This window comes from Falco punctatus (genome assembly GCF_963210335.1).
Source record: "Falco punctatus genome assembly, chromosome: 8".
NCBI lineage: Eukaryota > Metazoa > Chordata > Aves > Falconiformes > Falconidae > Falco > Falco punctatus.
The window spans coordinates 46024015-46044893 of record NC_137588.1 but is presented as its reverse complement, the minus strand read 5'-3'; the positions used below and the strand labels follow the sequence as shown (position 1 = coordinate 46044893).

The following is a 20879-nucleotide window of genomic DNA, read 5'->3' as shown; positions in this document are numbered from 1 at the left end:
ACCCCAGGTGCCGCAGCAGACACGAACGAGGGTCGATCCAGCCCGATCCCAGAGCAACCCCCACCCCAGCTCCCAGCGGCCGCAGCCTGCGGTTACGGAGAAGGCGCGAAGCCCTGCGGGCCACCTCGCACGCAGTGGGTGACTGGTGCAACCCCAAATGATGGCAACAGGGCTGGGGAAGGGCACGCAGGGCCACCCGGGCCACCCCGCCACGTGCCCACATCCCACCCATCTCCCCGTGGTTCCCTCACAGCTATCAACCCTCCCGCTTCACACCGCACCTACTCCTGGACAGCCTTTTATATTGCAGTTCCTGCGTTCCCCCTCTCACACTCCTGGCTTGCCGTTAATGTACTGATTTATTTAAATGCTCCTGTGCTCCAGCTCACCTGGAGGAAGGTCCTGCTTTGTCCCTGGTACCTCTGAATCACAAATTACGGCTGATCCCACCACCCACACGCCTCTCGCACCGAGCACTTCTCTCCAAGGACTACAAAATGGCTAAATCCATCCTCCTGTCTACAAGAGCCAGGCTAGAGTTTCAGCTCCGGATGCGAGCAGCTGCCCCAGGTGCAGGCAGGCAAAGACAAGCCGCGCTTGCCGGCTGCACCGCTCCCCGGTACCAGCACTTTGCCACCCCACTTCTAGTACATCCTTGAAGGTGGTGTGGAGGTCAGATGCTACAGGGTCCCTCTTCAGCGGGGCTTTCACTGTTGGAGCACAACGTACCAGCTGTCTGCATCCCTGATCCCAGGTTTCTTGCGCTCCAAGGAAGAGCTCCAGCATTTCAGCCTTTGCTCAACTTTGAAGCAGCAATTGCACTGCAGCCAGACAAAGGTCATGGATCCCTGCTACAGCAAAACACCCACGGCTCTTACCGCTACCAGAAAGCTGCTGGAGCAGCCAGTACCGAGCATCATCCAAGAAATAAGAGAGACAGAGGCAGACAGGGTCATACAAAAACAAAAGCAGAAGACAAATGGACTTGGGCAGGGAGCAGCTTTGAATTAAACCTGTGGCTCCCAGAAATACAGCAGAACACTAAGCTCATCTGCCTCAGCCAAGGTGCCAGCAGCCTCTCCAGCCCGCCCTGCCCTTCCAGGCTTTGCTTCTCACACCACGAAGAGTCATCCACAGCTCAGAGGTGGCAGGTGGGGTGTGCAGGTTCCTGACTGCAATTACCAGGTCAATCTCAAGGCAGGAAAAGGAGGTTCCTCATCCACTTGGTACTACTGCCTACTCGTCTCACCTACTTGCATCCTACTGCAGCAGGCACCTAGGCAGAGCCACACGCAGGCACCCTGCTGAGGAGGGGGACATCTATAACCTGCCCAGACAGGACAGGAAGGAGAAAGAACAAACCCAGGAGCTTCGGGATCCTCCTGCAGAAGACATTTTCACAGCACGCTCTGCAGACCTCCATGCGCTGCCACTGCAGCAGCCCCAGCAGCCCTGGGAGCAAACCAGCTTCTAGTAGCACCTGGGTCCAGGTGGGACCTGATGCACGTACCAAGACGTGCCAATCCCCCAGCCCCACCATGTGACGCAGCAGCGTCCTCCTGCAGGAGCAGGATGTGCTTTTCCACCTCCACATGGTGGGAAACGGCCCACGTGGCCAACCCCCTCCCCCTGCAGAGCAGCGGTGGCATCCCTGGTGGCCTAGCCTGGGTCTGGCTTTGGAGTCAGGAGTCAACACGAGCAACCAGCCCCAGCCCCAAAACCTTCAGCTGCCCCCAGGCAGCCCCTGGAGCTGGATGCCTGCTGCTGCTGCCCTCATCTCCAGCCATACCCCAGTCACACAGGCAGCCACGGCCCCTCCAGCACAGGGACAGTCCTGCAGCCCCGCAGCATCGTGGCACCCATCCAGCCTTAGCGACCCCTCCCAGGGCAAAGATGGGAAGACTACAGCACTGGGATGGAGGACAAACAGCACCCAGAGCACCCAGGGGTTGGCTGGAGACCTGTTTGACATACGCTAGGAGGTGCAAAGGTCCTAAGCGTGACCCTCACCTCCAAAGAGCGAGAGATAAGGAACATCTGCCCTACAGAAGTGAACAAATCCTGCATCTCCCCTCAGTTCAGATGGATGTACAAGCCAGACATAGCCACGGCTTATGATTAGACTCCTTCGGGAGCCTGGAGACGCAATACGTACAGTGCAGTAAGGAAATGCAGCAGTAAGAAGAAAAACACCTCCCAAGGTCGCAGAAGGTGCCCTCAGCATTGAGCTGGGCATGGCTGGTGCTCGAGCTGGGATGGCTGAGCGTGGCCATGCTCACTAGAACAGCGTGAAACCTTCTCCTGCAGAGGCTGCCCAACATGAGCAGAGCCATCAGGGCTGTGATCCAGAGCCCTGCGCATCCCCAAGCCCCAGCTAGCTGCTACAGGAGATGCACAGCCAGAGCGCTCCTGCTGCGATGACCGCTGCAAACCAGGCAGGAGGGGGATGAAGGAGGTTTCTTCAGCTCTGTTTTTCCAGCTATGACAGCTTTGGTCTCTGGCTTTGTCTGTGTACAGTTGGGTTGGGCTTGTTTCTGCTTCAAGCATTTCTAGGGGAAGGCGCAGCGCAGAGGCTCGGCTGTGCCCAGCGCATCACCAGCCCCACTGTCACTGGGGCTCCAGGCCGGTGTGAATGAGAGGTGATGAAATCCCAGCTGCATTTCCAGGCCCCAAGGAAGAGTCAGCAACTGACACTCAGAAAATACAACTTCTGATCCGAAAACTCAACCAAATTTCACAGGCATGTCGCTCCGGCCAAGGGAGAGCAGAGTCAGTGCAGAGCAAGCCGGCAGGCAGGCAGACCCTGCTCCTGGGCATAGCTGCGCCGAGAGGAGACCCCCGTGCTGCAGACCTCAGAGAGCCATTCAAGGAACACATTAAGTCTGGGACATCCAAGCTCTTTTGCCACATCCATCTGAAATAAATAATAAAAGCTCTTCCAGCAAGGGACGCAAGTTAAAAACTGGTATGCCTTTTAATGCTTGGCTGGTCAGCTGGAGCATTAGATCTAATTAAATCTCTGAACCATGGAGCTTCTGCCAAGGAGCACCTCTAGAGGTTAGGAAGCCTTCCTGGATGGTAGGTGTGCTGCTCTGCTGCATGTCTCTCAATGTTTCTGTTGTTTAACGTCTCTACTATCAATAGTCCAGGCTTCATGCTAACAAAAAAGCTCATTTAAAGGTTTGGAAAACTCAGCAGAGATCTGTACAAATTACACTGCCAAGCCCAGGGAAAAGCAGCCTGAACAAAACAAATATAAGACAGACTGCGGAGCGCTCGCATGGGAAATTCAACCTGTGCTGATCTGCTAATGGATAAGGGGATGGTGGCACAGACAAGAAAATTCGCTGAAATGGAACTCTGAGGCCGGGACAGGGATGGAATACAGCCTGCAACGACACCCCGTGATGCTGCAGTGATGGCAGAGATCGGGGCGCACTCAATGGATGAGATTAACCAGCCTCAAACCCGAGCGAGGAAGAGCCACAAGTCTATGGGGACCCGACACAAGCGCCATGCTCAGGCTCAAGCAGCTTCCCAAGTGAGACCCCCATGTGCTAAACAGCCCCAGTTTGCCCTGAGAGGACCGACCCCCCTGCGGGGTGACACCACATCCCCTCCAGATGTGGCTCTCACTGCACGCCTGAGGTCCTGGGGCCTCCCAGCCATGCTGCCCACGCCTCTTACATCTCTCTTTCACGCTGCTCCTGAGGAGTAGAAAACAAGGCTGAGTCCAGGCTCATCATGACTGATCCGATCCACGCAAGACGCTGCCTGGGTGCTGGGCCAGGCAGTTAACAGGCACACTGCTGGTGTTCATGCTGGCCAAGATGCGCTGAGCAGGGGTGAAGAGCTCGAGGAGACCAGCAGGAATCTCTAGTGCCCACAGATGCCCACACCATCACCTCCGAGCAGCTCCTGAGAAAGCTTTGGTCCCTGCAAGGTGGGCTTTGGTCTTCAGCAGAAGTTCCTGAGCTTCTTGAGACATGGGCCATCCATCCCAGATCATGAGAGAACTTCTGAACACTTCTGGGCATGGGCCACCAGACCCTCTTGATAGGGATCCTGGGGATGATACCCTCTTTCCCAGGGCGCAGGGTATGGTCTGTGCTCTGCTCTCCAGTCCCAGCTCAGGCTGATCCTCCCCCCGACTCACGATGTCCTGCTGCCTGCAGACCCCCTTGCTTCTCCCCATGCCCCTCAGCCAGGCTCCCCCAGGAGCGATGGGGCTGCCATCCATGCCCTCGCAAGAACTCTGCAGCGCTTACGACGCGCCTTTTTGACCACAAGACAAACAACATCCAGGTTTCCCACTGTCACCTCCTTCTGAAGCTCCTGGAGCTGTGACACTGCCGAGCACAGATTTACTGTGCCATTTCATCAGCACGTTTCCCTCTCGGGGGCTGGAGGAGGGTGATTATGCCCTTTGATGGAGAGGGGAAAAAACAAAAGCAGGGGAGGGAAAGCCAAGAGAAAATCTCCATCTAAGCTTGCCTGCTGCAGCTTGCAACGGCAGAAGGAACCACTCCATTTTCTGCCAGTTTATATTTCATTGCGTTGGAGTTACAACTTCCCATAAGGGGCCAGAAATTATTACAGTCAAGGCTTGTTTGCCAGAACACCACAAGCCTCAACAGTGCACGGCGAGAGAAGCAAAAGTAATAAAAACAAGGGCTGAGGCACTGTGATCAGCACTACCGGAGCAAAATTGCAATGAAGCTGCCGCGGCACCCCGGTGCCGGGTAGCAGGTCCTGCCTTGGGTGGGTGGTGAAGGCACCATCAGGCAGATGGGACCCAGCACCTTCCACAAGCTGCCAGCTCAAGACGTTTGCATCCTTCTTCCTTTTTTTCTTCCATTAAAGCTCTTTGTGGAAGCAGCAAGACCTTAGGACGGGGATGACAGGACAGGGATGACACCAGAGGACCTGCCAGCACGATGGAGGCTCCTGGAGGAGCCATGGTCTCACACGCTGGGATCAGAGCCCTCCAGCCTCCCGCGCGGTCCCCACGCACTGCAATCGCCCCACACTGTGCAGGTGGGCTATTAGGGACCCACTGGTGCGACAGCTGCCCCTGCTCCCTGGACACTGTCTTCGGCGTGCCAAGGAGCAGCACCAGCTCGGGGAACGCCGCTGTTGCTCCTGAAAATCCAACATGCGCTTCCCTACCATTTCACCAGCAAATTCATTACACAGAACCAGCTCCCGTTTTGCTGAAGAAGGGATTTTTTAACGAGTACTATCCGTTAAGCGATACCCTTACCCTGCTCCTCCTAGCGTGACCCCAAGTACACGTGCACAAATTTTGGAGAGACTTTCCAAAGTTTTTCCAGACTGCACACACGAGGGGCGTGGGAAGACTGAAAAGCAGCAACACAGCCCTGAGGCAACAGTGGCTCTTGAGTTAGGTGGGAACATGCAATATGACAGCAAAATTAGATTTAAATTTAAAAAAAGGAAAAGGAAAGCCAAGTGGTGTGGAGGGACCTGGGGACTGGGAAGCACAGAGCAGGGCAGGCAGGCAAACGCCCTTGTCTCTACTGCTCTGGCAAGGACACACACAGGATATTTATTTCTTGGCCTGCTGCTTGTAGAAACCACACGAGACCCTAGGAAAAAAAAAAAAGGGTCACCTCCTTACTCTGAGCATCCTGCTGAAGCCAGGCAAAGACCAAGAAGGGGTGCGAATGGGGGAGGGCATTGGAGGGGATGCTCCTGCCTGGCAGAGCAGGGTGCTGAGCACAGCGCTTCACCTGCCCCGGCTGCAGCGTGCCGCGTGGCACCGGCACACACCTGCTGTGGTGGCTGCCGGTGCTGAGCTGCACCAGCACCCTCCCCAGGGTGCCAGGAGGGACGTGGAGAGCTCATGCTCTGATGAAAGCCCGGTGCGATGGTGAAAAGGCAGGATAATCACCAAGCTAGACAGGACTTAATGGGTCTTTTCTCTCATCAGAACCAGTGGTCTGCGATGCTGCGTGGGAAATCAAAGCCAGGGATCAAAGACTGTAAGTCTGTGAAACAACCTAAAAAATTTAGTGTAGTCTATTTAGCTTGTGCTATAACCTGAGGATCAGAAACAGGCAGCAAGGCAGCAGGGCTTACCTTGCCCTTCCCAGTTTTCACTCCAAAATCTGTTAACAAAGAAAACGGGAGTGCACCGATGCTTTGCTCGCAGGAGAGTTAAGTGGCACTGAAACGTGCCTGCAAGGGCACTACAGCTCCAAGCCCTCCTGGCCCCTCGTGCCCCTCGAGCCGTCACACCTGGGTAAGAACGTGAATGGCAATGGAAAAGGTCGTTTTGGTAAGTCCTGCAAACCAGTACAAGCAGGGTCACACGTGAAAAGGCTGACTTTTTCACAGGCCTCTGTATCTGGATTTCTGACAGCTCTTGTAATTATATGCACGTTAAAATTACTTGACAAATAATAGAGAGAGAGATAAAACTGATGGTTACAACGTCAACGTTTAAAGGCTCGACTGGAATTCAGTAATTCCAGCCTGAGCTAGAGCTGTAAATCTGAGACTCTGAATAAGGGCAGAAGAAAGAGGCGGGACGATAAGCAGCTTGTTAATACTTGCACGACTGAATTTTAGATTGCAGGTTTAAGAAGAAAAAAAAAAAGGCAAGAAAAAAAAGCATTAAAATAGGCCAAGTGAGAAGTGACACATGGGGAGCGTTCAAAGCACTGGCTATAGCAGGAACTATCCCCATGGAAAATAACTGCGGAGCAGCTGAAGCGGGCCCAGCCGGCTCCAAATCCACTGCTTCCCGGGTACACGCACACCGGATGGCTACATCCCCTTCCAAACTTTGTTCTTAAGAGGAGGACAACTGGGACGACTCAACGCGAACAATTCCGCAGCCCCCTCGCCCTCTGAAACCGCCACGCTGGCTCTGCCGGGACACCAGCAAAGGGGGCTTAAGTGCAGGGTGAACCTCTCACACCGACACGTGCTGAGCACAGAGGCTCCCCGTTATTGCCGAGCTATCGGAAAGGACGTTTGCATGCGCAATATGAGATGCGGAGTGTAATAATAAAATAACTCCAACAAGGCTGCCTGCTACCGTTCAGAGCTGGAGGAGGAGGGCAAAGCACAAGCACCCCCAATGCCCCCAGCGAGGTCCGCGTGTGGCAGAACTGGCCCAGAAAGCCTCTTCGCCAAGCACCAGGTCTGAGCTTGGAGTTGATCACAAAGACCTTCAGAGCTACGACTTAAGGAGATTAAAAACCACACAGAAAAATGGAGCCTTAAGTAGCTATGCCGATCAAAATACAGCGAAGAAGAAAGCAGGGGTGAGGGGGGAAAATCTGACAAAAGAAAAACGAGGTTTCAATAGGCAACACAATACAACAATTTCATATGAAAGATGTGAGGCATAAAAGAGATGTTAGATGTTCAAAAGCACAGAATATAGGAGAGATATAAAAAAAAAAAATCCCTGAGAAGATGAAAATCTCCACTTCAATGCAATGCTGCCTTCTCACTTTCTACCAAGCCAGGCGCTCATCGCAGTAGTGGGGGAGCAGCAGCATCCCTGCGAGAGCAACACGTCTCAACGTGACATAATGGATTACCTAGATGCAAGTATGTTTTTTAATGAGCAATTAGGTTATTGAGTATTTGTTGCTAAGAAGAGAACAGAAGCAGAGAATAAGTTAGCGCTGAGTACGTGATTCTGTGATTTTGATGGGCTAATGTGACACCGGGACCCAGGGAGCATGAGTCACCCCAGGGACAGGGAACGGTGTGGCAGGCTGCCTGGGAGAAGCTGGGGGAACCCTAGCTCGCTATCGACCTGCGGCCCCGGCTCCAGCCAGGGAGAACTGAGCTTCTCAGGAGCCTACAACCTCCCTGCTGAAAGCACGGGGTGTGATACCCCCTCACAGACAACCCCAAGTCCCTGGGGGGGCAGTGGCACTGGGTTTAACTGGGGAAAAGCCTGCTCTCAGACACAGGAGGCAAGCGGGAATTACCCAGCGTGAGTTTCTGGCCCTTGCAGGCACAATGGCTTCGGGCTGGAGCGCACAGCGGAGCAACTCGTCACGGCATGGCCGGGGTCAAGAGCGGTGGCGAGGGGACCTGCCCCCCCGGAGGCCAGGCGGCGCAGGGCTGGGGCGGCTAATGCTTTGGAAGAGGAAAAAAAACACCAAAAAACATCAGACAAGCAGCAGTGCTGTAACGTACCATAACAGATGGATAATTAGATTTATACAAAGAGCTGTAAAAGTAAGTAATTAAATAAAAATACAGAATAGTGAATTTACTGCAGCAAGACACCTCGCAGGGGTGCAGAAAGCCCCCGCAGCCAGAGCTGGTGGCCCAGCCGCTGGGGAGCGGGCGGCGCAGCCAGGGCGCTCATTGGAGTCAGCCAAAGCAAGGGATCTCCCGGAGCACCATGGCCGCGCGAGGAGCGATGCACGCCCAGGGACCCTGCCAGGGCGCAGCGAAGCCCCTCTTCATCCTCACCCCTGCGGAGCGGAGCGGCAGAGCGCACACCAGCTCTGAACAATAAAACCTTCGCTGCCATAACAAAATAACCGCGCCAGACTGCGCCGCTGAACGCACACAAACAGCAAAGCGACAGGCTGTGTTTCTATCTGAAGGGGAACAGGTACCATGAAACAGGCTGGAGGTCACAGACAGTGACAACGCCAGCCCAGGCACGCGTGAGGCTCCTGAGGACACCCCCAAAGCCCCTCTCTTCCCCTGACCCTTGGCTCCGGGCTGTATTCTGGTGCCAGTGCATACATCCCAGCTGTGCCAACCCCCGTGCCGAGGCCAGGGACCAGCCGCTCTGCTTGAGGGGGGCTGTGCACCTCGGTGTCCCACCGACCCAGCCCAGTGGAGGGGTGCAGCTTGCAAGAGCCTCAGATGCCAGCTCAGCTTCCACAAATCGAACACCCACGTTTAATCAAAGACCCATACATTACTTTATGATCAAAAAGCAAAGGGGTTTGGATTCTCAGGGCTACTGCCAGCACGGAGCCGGAGGAGCCTTTCAGAGGAAGGGTACGAAGCGGCGCCGCCGAGGCCAGTAGCCCATCTTCTCCATTCTGCTGGTGAGGGATGCGCCCGGGCAGCCGCTCGTGGTGGGGGTTTGTCAGCCCGCTGTGATTTAAGGGCTGGACGAGGTGACTCATGCCCCATCTGCAGCAATCAAGGGAACCGGGTGAGCTCCCTTCCAGCACAACGTGTTGAATGACTGATCTTTCCAGGTAGGTATGAGCAAGTGCTCCATGGCGCATGGAGAAGGACATTACAGGAACTCCCCCCAGCGCTCAATCACCCAAACCGATGCTTTATTTTGAGGCGTAAATCAACCTTATGCCTGTATGTGCCATGCTTACAAAACACTCCCTATGCATTTCTGAAAGCCTGTTATTTTACCATAGGTCAAATGCATATCAGTGCCTAAGGACGGGGCCTGTCTCGCCGGAGGACGCGTTAATAAAGAGCAAGCAATTCTCTACAAGTGCAAGCAGAACTCATTTATTTCCATGCCATTTTAGCCATAGCCCACAAAAATTGTGTTGTATTTCCTTTAAAAAAATCACAACACGGCAAGGAACAAGAACAATATTGCAGGATTAATACCACGTCCCCGAGCTCATCCAGTGTTTTTCATCACAGGGGCTTCAAAGCACCCCTGATTTATAGACAGGGAAAGTGAAGCGCTCCCAGGAGCATAAGCAGCCGCTCCAGGGTGCGAGTGTGAGTGCTGGGCTCCTGCCTCCCCGCTCCTCCCCTTCTTCACACTCCTCCTCTCTGCACGCCTCCAGCCTCCTGGCTCCAAAACGGAACTGGCCCAGGATGGGGGCAAACGCAGGAACACCCAAGGCCCCACCGTCCTGTTTGCTGCTGCCGCAAGACCCCCCAGCTGACCCCTCTGCGGCCGTAACCCACAGCGGGGCAGCTCCGCACAGAAGCATCCCCGCGAGGTCTGCCACACCGCGCTGCGCATGATTCAAGGCATGCGGAGTTACTCAAGAATTCCAACAAAACCCATTCACACACCTTAGGTAACAGGAAATCACTGCAAAAAGCTGTCGGAGAGCGCAGCAAGAAGAAAGCTTTAGTGCTCCCCACCGGGCTGCTAACACTGCAGCTCCCGTTCTCCAGCAGCAGCGAGTACCTACATAACACATCCCACTAATAATCTCCAGAGACGGTAAAACGAGGCCTGAGGCTAAGACCTTCGACCGTTACTCGCTTCGTTTGTTTACTTGCTCATTTGAGCTGATTTTTCTTTAAGACGAGTGCTAATAATATTAAAAAAAAAAAAAAGAAAAAGGCAAAAAAGCGCCTTTGCCTGGCGTATCCCTGTTGGGAATGCCAGCGGAGCGCAGGCACTCTCCAGCTCTTCCACGAGACACAAAGCGAAGTGTGAGAACAGGCACTTCACTTCTCTCCCTTCCAGCAGCATCTCTGCAATGCACTGTCCTATTTTAACCCTGCCATCTGTTTCACAACTCCCTGCATTCCTCCCGTAGCCGAGCAAGGCAGTGCCTTACATCAAGCAAATCTTTCTATCATCTCCCACCCGTTTCGCTCACGGACGTGCCCTGGAGCACACCGGGGTGCCACACCGAAGGTATTGCTCCTAAACAACCGATCCACCCATCACTTATGAGCCTCATCTCAACCCACCCCTGCTTCTCCACTGGCAAGGGAAGATGCTGGATCACAGGGAGAATCACACCCACCGCAATGTCATGCTTTAAACTCCGGCTGTTGAGTCCCACAGGGTTTAACATTGCTATTAGGATCATTTTAGGCAAGAAAAGTAGATTTGTTTCACTGAGTCATGATTCAAAAACGAGACTTTGCTCCATTTACAAAAGCAAATCACCATCTTGCAAATGCCAAGCACAGATTTCAGCTCCAAAAACGAAGCCTGGGGAATGCTTCCAGCCAGAGAGAGAATGGAAAACCTGCATCTGCAAAAGCTGGGAAACCTTTTTTTTATTTATCTGGTTTTGATAAACAGAAAGCATGACCTGTAGAACACCAGCTCCTGCAGAAATCTAACGAACTCATTCTGCATCGTGCAACTTAATCACCCATTAATAGAGGGGAGAGCGACAGCAGGAGTGCTGCCACGGGACTAGGGACTGCGATGCTGCAACACAACCCACAGACGATTCAAGCCAGTTCCTGGGTGGGAAGCCCTGGAGGAAAGCTTGCGAGTCACAGAAAGCACCAGCAATTCTTTCTGCTTTCTGATTCATCCCTACTCAAACACCCACATGCCACAGCAGAGGAGGCTGGAACCGCTACATTTAGGATGACATTTAAAAATCAAGGTTGTACTGCTGATGGTCATTAAAAATCCAACAGCATTTTTCAGAAACAAGTGGGTACTCGCAGTAGTGTCCCTGCCAAGTATCAGCACAGCAGTAGTTTTTCTAGCAACTTCAGTTAAAAGATAAAGGAAAATTGCACCCACCTATAATTACTGTTATTACTGTTGTTGTTTTTTAAACATTCGCTATATACCTTTATATTTTCTAAATACAAAATAAGATGGAAACATTTCCCCAAACCTTTCTAAGTGTCAGATTCATCTGGCTCAACATTAAACACCTAAAATTAAGACATCTATAGCTCAGCCAAGCTGCCTGGGCTCCCTCAGTAACATGTTCCAGCCCATGGTCTGCGCAACCCTGGAGACCCAGCCACTGCTTCTCTACTTCCACAGGATTTGCCCAGGCTAATCCAGAGAAACAAGCCTACAGTCCCGGGCTTTCAAGTCACTCTGAAAGGGGCTGCATCTATTCTGAAAAGTGTCTGAGGAATTCGTGGTCGCCAGCAGCAAGCAGAAATTATAATTTGCCCCATGGGAGATGGGGCTGCCTTTGACTGCTGTCTGATGTTGGGATGATTTGCCTTTTGGAGGAGTCTCTCTCCTGGCTGGAGATGGAGCCTGGATATTGCCTGAGGTGGATGCTCACGTAGGGAGACTGAAGCTAAGTGATGTGGATCCCACCTTGAGAGACAGGGTGAAGGAAACACCTACGAACACCTGAATCAAGCTGTCAAGGAGTTAAAATGACCAAGCTAGCTAATAAAATATGGTAATAATGCAATTAATTCATGTGCATATATAAGTAACAAAGCTGTGGCAGGTACCACGGCTAAACTGGATGCTCAGAAAGGGCTAGAGCAAGGAGAGGGAGCACTTCCAGAAGGGAACACTTTGCACAAAAGATGCCATATAATACGAATTATGCAAGAAGGAGGGAATTCCAGCAGTGTGTCCTACCTCACGGACAGATGGAGAGAATGGATACCTTGACAAAGAAAGCTGACATGCAAATTAAGTTTTAATGACCCTGAAGGCAAAAAGAAAAAGCCCTCATCTGCTGCGGTGGAGCAGGGAGCCAACAGACAGACTTAGCCTGGCAATGAAACAGGGAAAAGCCAGAAAGATCTTGAGATGAACACTGTCTCTGTGATGGAGAGCAGTGATCCGGGCATCAGAGGTGGGCTCTACAAGGCAGGAGATAAAGGATTAATCATCGCCAGGGCAGCAGAAAGCTCCGAGAACTGAGACACATTGCAGACGATGAGATTCCTGGATTCCGAAACGGCTTGAATACGAAGGGTGAAGGAGGAAGCGGGGTTCAATTTATTCAACGCTCTGGAACTGCGGAAAGACATACACTACACAAATGTTAGTTGTGATGATCACTTCCCACTGCTAGACTTCGTTAAGAAAGGATGGGAAGGTGACACAACCAGAAGTTCACACATGTGCTGTGAAGGCGCAGGAGGAGAGAAGACGTGGCAGTAATTATCGGGACGTAAAACCCCAGTTGGTCGCAGCCTAGTAAACAAATCTGGGCCTGCACTCACATCTGCCTTGCGCCAAGGAGAGAGGGAAGCCGCTGCCCAGTGGGTCTGCTGAGGGCACAGACCTTGCTGCCAGGTGCTCTGCCTGCCCTGGGGGTGATGGGGTGCTGCATCTGCCCTCAGAAGCGGTAGATGCTTAAGGAAATCACCGCAGGAACCGACGGTCCTGAACTGATGCCTCCGTCCCAGTCGGACACCGGTGAACCCACATGGGAGCGCCCTGCACTGAGCTGGCATGGAGCGTCTCCTTGCCAGCGTCCATCAGCTCAGCACACAGCAGCCAGGCTGATATTGGGCCGTCTGCCCAACGGAGGGTGCCACGGCCTCCAGCTGAGTACACAAACCCTACAAGATGAGAAACTGCCTGCTCGGCGCTAGTGACTAACGACACAAGTGCATCACCCTCCCTCGGCCATCCCCTGGCGTGTGAAGCGCTGGCTCCTTCCCAAGCGGAGCTGCTCTTACCTCCCACAGACAATATCCACTACTGATTTGTGACGATGAGATCAGCATCCACAAACCTCCTGCCTTCCCTCCTTACTCACATCCCTCCCTTCCCGCTCCCCCCAGCAGCAAGGACACCAGCTTGCCACTGGTGCAGGAAGGATCAGTGCAGCTCTTCCTCCTCCCTCACCGTCTGGGCTGGCTCTTCACCTTACCCCACCGGCACCCCCAGCAGCACCAGCACAGCCAGGCGACGCAGAGTCCAGCTCAACAGGTACCATGGGTGATGTGACCCACCCAAACAGCAGTCTGGAAACCATCACCCCATGGAGAATCAGCCACCACACTGATCTGCCTCCTCCCCACTCTTCTTCTGCCTATGGTGCAGAAGCAAGAAAAAACGCTCAGTTTGATCTCTGTTGATCAATACGAAATTCAGCAATGGATGGCACCCATCCTTCTCCCCAAGGGGGGCTCACGGGACAGTAAGAACTGGAGACAAACCAACTGCCATGCTGGGAAATAGGACTTGAACAGGCTTTGTTTAAATCCATCTTGCAGAACCTTCATGTTGAGCTCAAATTCTCTCTCTTCCACACGCGTTCCCCGTGAATTCCCCAAACGCAGCATGAACCTTCTACAACACTTGCTATGGGATGATTCTGGGCAAGTTCCTGCCCCTCAAATGCTCATCCAAGTTTGCGTCCTTCACGCCGCGCTGTGACAGCACATGCCGCATAATGCTACGGACAACCCGGGTCCACGCATTTATGGCAATGGACCCCGTGTCTCGCGGCACAGCTCCGGGCACCCACAGCTGCCTGCGGACACGTTACTCGTTCTTAAAAATGGCCTCAAAGCTACTTTGGTTCTGCTTCTGCTTGTAGATCAGGGGCTTACATATGTAATTGGCCTAACCGTAAGAGCAAACAACAGCAGTGGTAGCACAGTGCCAGCAATTATTCATGCCTATAATAAACGCCTGTAAAATTGAAAGCCAGCCTTTAGAAATCTGGCTCCTCACTGCACATATGAAACAACAAAATCTCATTTGCAGGGCTTGGCCAGTGGAGTTTTTCATTTTGGGGGAGAGATTGAGGGGAGTAAGAATTTATTTTTCCTTTTTCATTCTCTAAAAACGCCACTCATGCCTACGTTTAGCTCATGGATTACTCTGGCTACATTTCAGAGCTCTGGAATAAACCCCGTGACAGGCGCGGAGGACAAACCGCCCCGCGTACGCAGAGAGCAGGTCTCTGGGAAGGAGCACAGCTGATCCCCGTCCCTCGGCACGCAGGGACCAGGGAAGTGTTTACAGCCAGCCCTTCTGCCCTGCCTTCGTGCTCAGCCAGCAGCGAGCCTGCGGGTGAGCTGTCATCCCTGGAGGTGACATACAACCGCCGGTCCCACCACTTCCAGGCAAACAACCACGCGGCGCTATTCCGTGCAAGAGCAGAGATGCTGACCTGGTGTCTTGGGCAGGTCCTGCCAGTCAAGGATGGCACCCGCGCTGATAAATCACTCCGCTGGGTCGAGCCGCGAGCAGCACGGCGCCTCTCTGCCCTCCTCAAGCCACCATGGCTACGTCTCCTGCAGCAGGGCCACGTGGCTGCCCGAGGACCCGCCGGGTGAACAGCATGATGAGATCATTTCTGCCACACACATCTCTCACCCACACCACCAGAGCAACCCCTATAAAACTCTTCCAGCACATTGCTGAAAAACAGTATGGTCTTCCTTGATGGCAAAGACCCCACTGACACAGAAGTTGACCTGCTGGGTGGCCCTCACGAGCCCAGCAGACACCAGCCTGCTGAGATACTATCAATTTTAGCCCTTGGATTGCTTTAACACCTTTCAACCTCGCTAATTGTTAACGCAGTGAGCAAACAGAGTGAGGACGGAGTGGCTGTCAGGGAGCAGACCTGCAGCCCGAGGTGCTGGAAGGCCCCACGCAGCTGCGGGTGATGGGCAGCACCCCTTCACACAGCAAAGGGGCACGTTGGCCACACCAGGGCTTCCCCTTGGTCCCTGCTGAGTGAGGGACACACTCACCTACACCAGATCCTACACATGCCCGTCCATGCACCCCCCGCACACACCAGCACCCTGCTGGCCCCGCACCCCCCCAGCGCCAAACCAGCCCTTCGCTCCCTCAGGACATCCTCCTCCTCCTCCTCTCCCAGCAGCAACTTGGAGCACGATGGTAGCAGGGGTCTTTGACATGCTTCGGACCTCCAAGGTTAGGAGGTGTGAGGTACTGACAGGTTTCCTTAACCACGTATCAACCGGTTTACACGCTCCCTTGGCACTTCTGGCTGGTTTTCTCCTGATGCAAGTAGTGTCTGAGCATGAATGGGAAGAGCTGCGCTCCGTAAGGAGTGCTCTCCCTCTCTCCGCTATCCATGCAAAGCTTCCCTCTTCAGAAATTTCCTGTGACTACCAAGTTTTATTATCTTCTGAAAGAAACTGCATTCAACAGAGTTCAGAAGGGACCTTTTGGCCTAATCCCCACTAGAAAACCTGCCAAACTGATCCTCCCGTCTCACAATTAACAGTGACAGAGACTTCGTGGTACGGGGCGATGCGGTGCTGCTATGACAACAGGAACGGAAGACTCGTTAAGGGTCTCATCAAGAGGGATAACAAGCAATCATGGCTCACAGAGAAGGCAGAAATCAATGGGAGCTGTTGGTATCCCAACGTTTTGCCGGACTGGGCCGGGTGCTGGGGGAGCTTGGGAAGGTTGACTGGCATCGTCACCGCACAGTCACCGCCAGCACAGCTTCTGAGGACAGGCAGATTCCTGGGGAGTAGAAATGAATATTCATGAAGGAACTCAGTTTGGGAGAGGAAATGAATCAAGTGTGACAAATGCTGCCTATTAGGAAAAGAGGGTGGCGTCTATTTTTAGTGGAGTTAAGCAAACATTAAGGCTCACTCTCTAAGAACTCCAAATAATACCACTCGCTGGCTCTGCCTCTCCATCGCCAGATAAGAATCTGGCAGCACGTTGCCACCAGCCAAAACTCGCTCGCCTGAACAGAAGTTTTCCGATTTAGCCCCCGTATGTGTTTTATAAAAATATAAGTTTTAATCTCTAATCTGCATAGGAAGATGTGACGGTTTCCACCAGGATTTATTCCCCCCCCCCTCTCCAGAATCATAAAGGCTTGAAGAAACCTTTTTAAGACGGAAGAAAATGCTGCATTCAAATCTCCTAAAAGAGCACTCACGCAGAGCTGTAATCACTTCAGATGCACAGAATTATCAGGAGGAGAAAATTCATCTCACTTAGAATCAAGACCCAATTTGAGGCAGAAAGGAAGAGGCTTGGTTTGCTGTCGTGCCAAGCACTCAGACTTTTCACTGAAGTCAAAGAAGCTACAGCTGCTCCGAGCCATTGAAAATCATGCCCAGAATCTCTAGCAAAACTTGTTTGCAGCGATGGCAGCAGGCTGATAAGGATGTTGACTATTCCAAATAGGCCCACGTTATTTTATATTTTTAGAGATGCTTAGCCTGCCTATTATTATTATTATTAAGCAGAGGTGGAGTATTTACTGCCTTCTTCTCGGGAATCTGTAAAAATGCTGCCTTTCAGCAGGCTCCTTTTCTCTGCTGGTGAACATCAAAGTGTTTCCTTCTACTTTTCAGGCTTTAAAATCATCCAATTAAATAAGATAACAGAGAGAGAAAATATTGCTTAATAAAAAATGCCCACAAAGTGATCGGAGAGGCCTCAATCCCCTAACCGAAGGTGCTCCCGAGCCGGGAGTAAGGCCGGAGCGTTTGGAGAGGTCCTGCCAGGGCTGTGCTAACAGCGAGCGCTCAGCAGAGCCCTGGGCAGGAGGAGAGCAGGAGCCAGGGCTGAGGACTCTGCAGCATGCTGCTGCGCGCACCCTGCCCGCAGTGCCAAAGCCCCATTTCTCACCCAACTCAGCCGCCTGCAGCGCCACATGGCTTCTGCCACCTGCCCAGCTTCAAACACGGCCTCAGAGGTGGCGTACGCAGCAGCAGCTCTGAAATTAGATACGTCAAGTATTTATGAGCGATACCCATCTCCAGCAGCAGTCAGGCCAGGCAAGGACCAACAGCAGCAGACACGGTCTTTCCCAGAGCAGCCAGACCCCGGGAGATCGCACGTGGCTTTGGGATCAGAGGTGGCGTCTGCTCTGAGGCTTCCACCCCAGCCCTTCCCTCCTGACCAAGTGTCCCCGATTCCCCTCGGCTTTCAGGTTATGAGCTCCCCTTTCACTGGGAGAGGAAGATGCCCACCACTAACGAGGCGTGACTCGTTACTGGGTGCGCTGGGGCAGCCTGCATCCCCAGCACGCAGGTGTGGCTGGGTGCCCACCGGGAGAGCAGCCAGCATGCAGAGCTCGCCAGACATCACCTCCTTGGTGCTTTACGGTGTCATTTGGTAGCACAGTCGGGCCTGTTGTCCAACGCTGCGTCAGAGAGCACATCTCTGTCCCTCACTGCACTGGCCCTCGGCAACTGTTGCCATGGTTATTATATTTGAGTGCTTTTCATCAAGAAGATGCTGCAACTGCTGAATTGTCTCTTGCAAGAGTTATTTAGGAATAACTAGTTAGTAAGTAGGAATAATGGGTTCAGGCTGCCCACAGAAGCCAGCGATCCCAATTATTTTTGCTTTGATCCTGCCTTCTTTCTGGTCTCTGCCAGGTTCAGGTTTAAAGTGGGGGTTAGAGATAAGCAGAAGAGAAGGAACGCTTCCTGAAGGGAAACGCACTTGGCTGTGCCAGATTAAAGGTCTCTCTTCATACAAAGCCTCTGCTTTTCAATCAATCGTAAATAGGCTATAACAAGGCACAGCAATCAACCAGGAAACATATATCCTCACCTGTCGGGTTCAGGGGGAGAAATGAGATCTATTTTCCAGTTCCATCACATTAATTGTTAATCAAGATATTACAGGCACGACCCAAAATCCATTCATCAGTCCAGGGGAGTAACTGACGTCCCCGGGCTCTCCTCCCACCGGTGCGGGCTCACCCTGCAGCGAGTGCGGGGATCCTGGCAGGCGCCAGCCCACAGCTCCGCTGGGGGTGCCGGCACTTCGCATCAAGAGGCGGCTGCGTTTCAGACCCGCTTTCAGCATCACAAAGTGAATGAATAAAGCCTGCTCTGGAAAACCAAGGCCGTTTTGTTTAGCGCTCATTTAAAGCTCTGAAGAGTGACTGGGTAATGATGGAGCCGGTTCCCCCACCCGCAGATCGGGTCCCACAGCGCAGTCTGTTAGACTTTTAATGACATAAATGCCTTTTTCTGCTCTGCGTTATCCCTGGCACAGGTTTTGGGTAGGGAGGTACATACCACAGGACCTGAAGAACAGTGCAGCTGAAGGAGAGGCACGTGGAGCCTGCTGCAGCCTGCACACCCACCGGCACCAGCATCTCCCAAATCCCAGCCTGTTACAGCAGAAGGAGCTGCCCAAGGCACCAGGACCCTTCCCATGGGGGGATCCAAAAGAGAAAGAGGGAGGAAGACCTCAGCTTCATGACCAGGAATGAGCCCAAAGGCAAGAAAAATGTATTAGACACAAGCCAAGCAAACATGCCGTGCCATGCCGTGGGGACACCCAGCAGAGCTGCAGCACTGGGTTTTAAAAGGGTAGTGGCAGCAACTGGTAGGGACGCCTGAGCTCCTGCTAGGGGACCGAGGCACCAAAACCGGAGGCAGCAGCCCGTGGCTGAACTCACCTCCCTGTACCAGCGAGGCAGCACGTGGCCAGCAGAGCTGCAGCCCCCTCCCCAGCGCCCCGACAAGCACACCACCACGCCGCTCGGCGACCACCCATGAGCAATGAGCTCTTTCTTGCAAATAGACTGTGGTTTTGAGACAGCCACATGCTAAAGACAAAGAACTGGATTTGGATGATGTGATGCCCAGAGAGATTGTGATTCAACCTTTCCCGAGTTACCAAAAGAGACAGAAGACAACTTCACTTATTCTAGCCAAAATAGCTGGATTTAAAGAAATTAAATTTGTCAGTTCATTAGTGTGTAACATAAGAATGAAAAATGCATTTCTAATTCCTGATCCACTAATCCACTATCCGCTGATCTGCAATCCCCAGAGTGCCTGGGGAAAGAAAAGAAAATCCACAGAAGCCTTATAGTATTTCTCTAAGATTTCCTGGCCAGGCCCTCTGCAGAAAGAGCTCAGACTACAGAGCCTTCCTCCCTTCGCAAAATACACCCCAGCAAACCTGCTGCCATGCTTGGGGGTACCAGGGATAATAAAAAAAATCAAATAGCATGTGTCCCACTAAGTTAACAACAGAAGTTTTGTGATGTGCTGGGCATGTGCTTCACGTGTTTGCTCAGCTCCCCATGGATCTGCAGTATCAGCCCATTTGCAGCAGCCCTCCCGCTCATTAGGACAATTTGCAAGGTCCAAGTCAGGTTCTTAACTTGGAAGTGCTGCTACTGCACTGCAGGAAGGGGTGCTGGCACCTGTGAAAAGACTGTCCTGCTGGACCTAGGAGATCTGTACCTTCATCCCAGCTGATGTGCACCTGAAGACACCGCTCCCCATCCATTTTGCCCCAGGAAGATCAGTTGAACGTACCCCTGCTCTCAGGTGTGCAGGGAGCGCAGACCTGCCAAGCACACTCACAGCCACTCTGCACACCTTAAACTGTGAGCTCCATAGGCAACATCAGCTTCCTAGACCAAATCATTATGTTCTTTTAGACCCCTCTGCCTCATTCTGCCGGCTGAGGTGGAGGCATCCACACCCCCCCTTTGGCAAGCGTGCCCCATGTCAGCACCATCCCGTGCACAGAAGGAAGATCAACCGTAAGCACTGAGCCATGGGGTGGGAAATTGGGCCACCTCCTGGGGCTGCCACCTTCGCACCTCACCACCCACTTTGTGTCCTCTCCAAACAGATGTGCTGGCACAACTCCATAACTGACCTGGTTTTACCTTTCCAAAGCAGTTTTGCATTCACTTGCCGCTCCTCCACAGCTGCTCAGAACTTGCTGACCATGCAAGCGTGGCCGTAAAGCTGAGCTTTACTGAGCTGTAAAGCCAGTTTGTGCAGGGAGGGCTTGCTCCCAAAACATGATGTAGAGATCTCCTTTCTGCCACATCTTTTCTTCCTCCTTTCCAGGAGATACGTTAGAAATGCTGTAAAGGTCTGCGGCTACAGACTCCAGAAACATCCACTGATGCCAATGCCGGTGCAGATTAACACCACCTGGTATTTCTCCACTACTCCCTTTTGAGGGGCAGGTCCACCCTCCGTGTCCCACAGACAAGGATGTGAAACCACAGCCCCCAGGGAAATGGCTCAGGTCACACGTGAAGCAGGAGCCCAGAGCAGAGCCTGGATTCACTGCCCCCCCCCAGTGCCACTTCCACACCTCCACATTCCCGTTCCCAAGTTTTTCAGAGCATGCCTCAAAAAATTCCCCTCCTCCCAGCTCTGCTCTCCATCACAGCAGTCACACAAGAGCCATCGTGCACAGCTGCGGGAAGCTCGGGGCCAGAAATAGCAGCTCATTACTGAAGCACGTCATCACACGGCAAGGACCCCGATGTGCCCTG

At 52.9% G+C, this 20879-nt stretch overlaps 1 protein-coding gene across 9 annotated transcripts in view; it reads right to left on the bottom strand.

Moving 5' to 3' along the window:
- Positions 1 to 20879, bottom strand: part of SIL1 (SIL1 nucleotide exchange factor) — a 97081-nt gene that overhangs the window by 5087 nt on the left and 71115 nt on the right. The window lies entirely within an intron of this gene.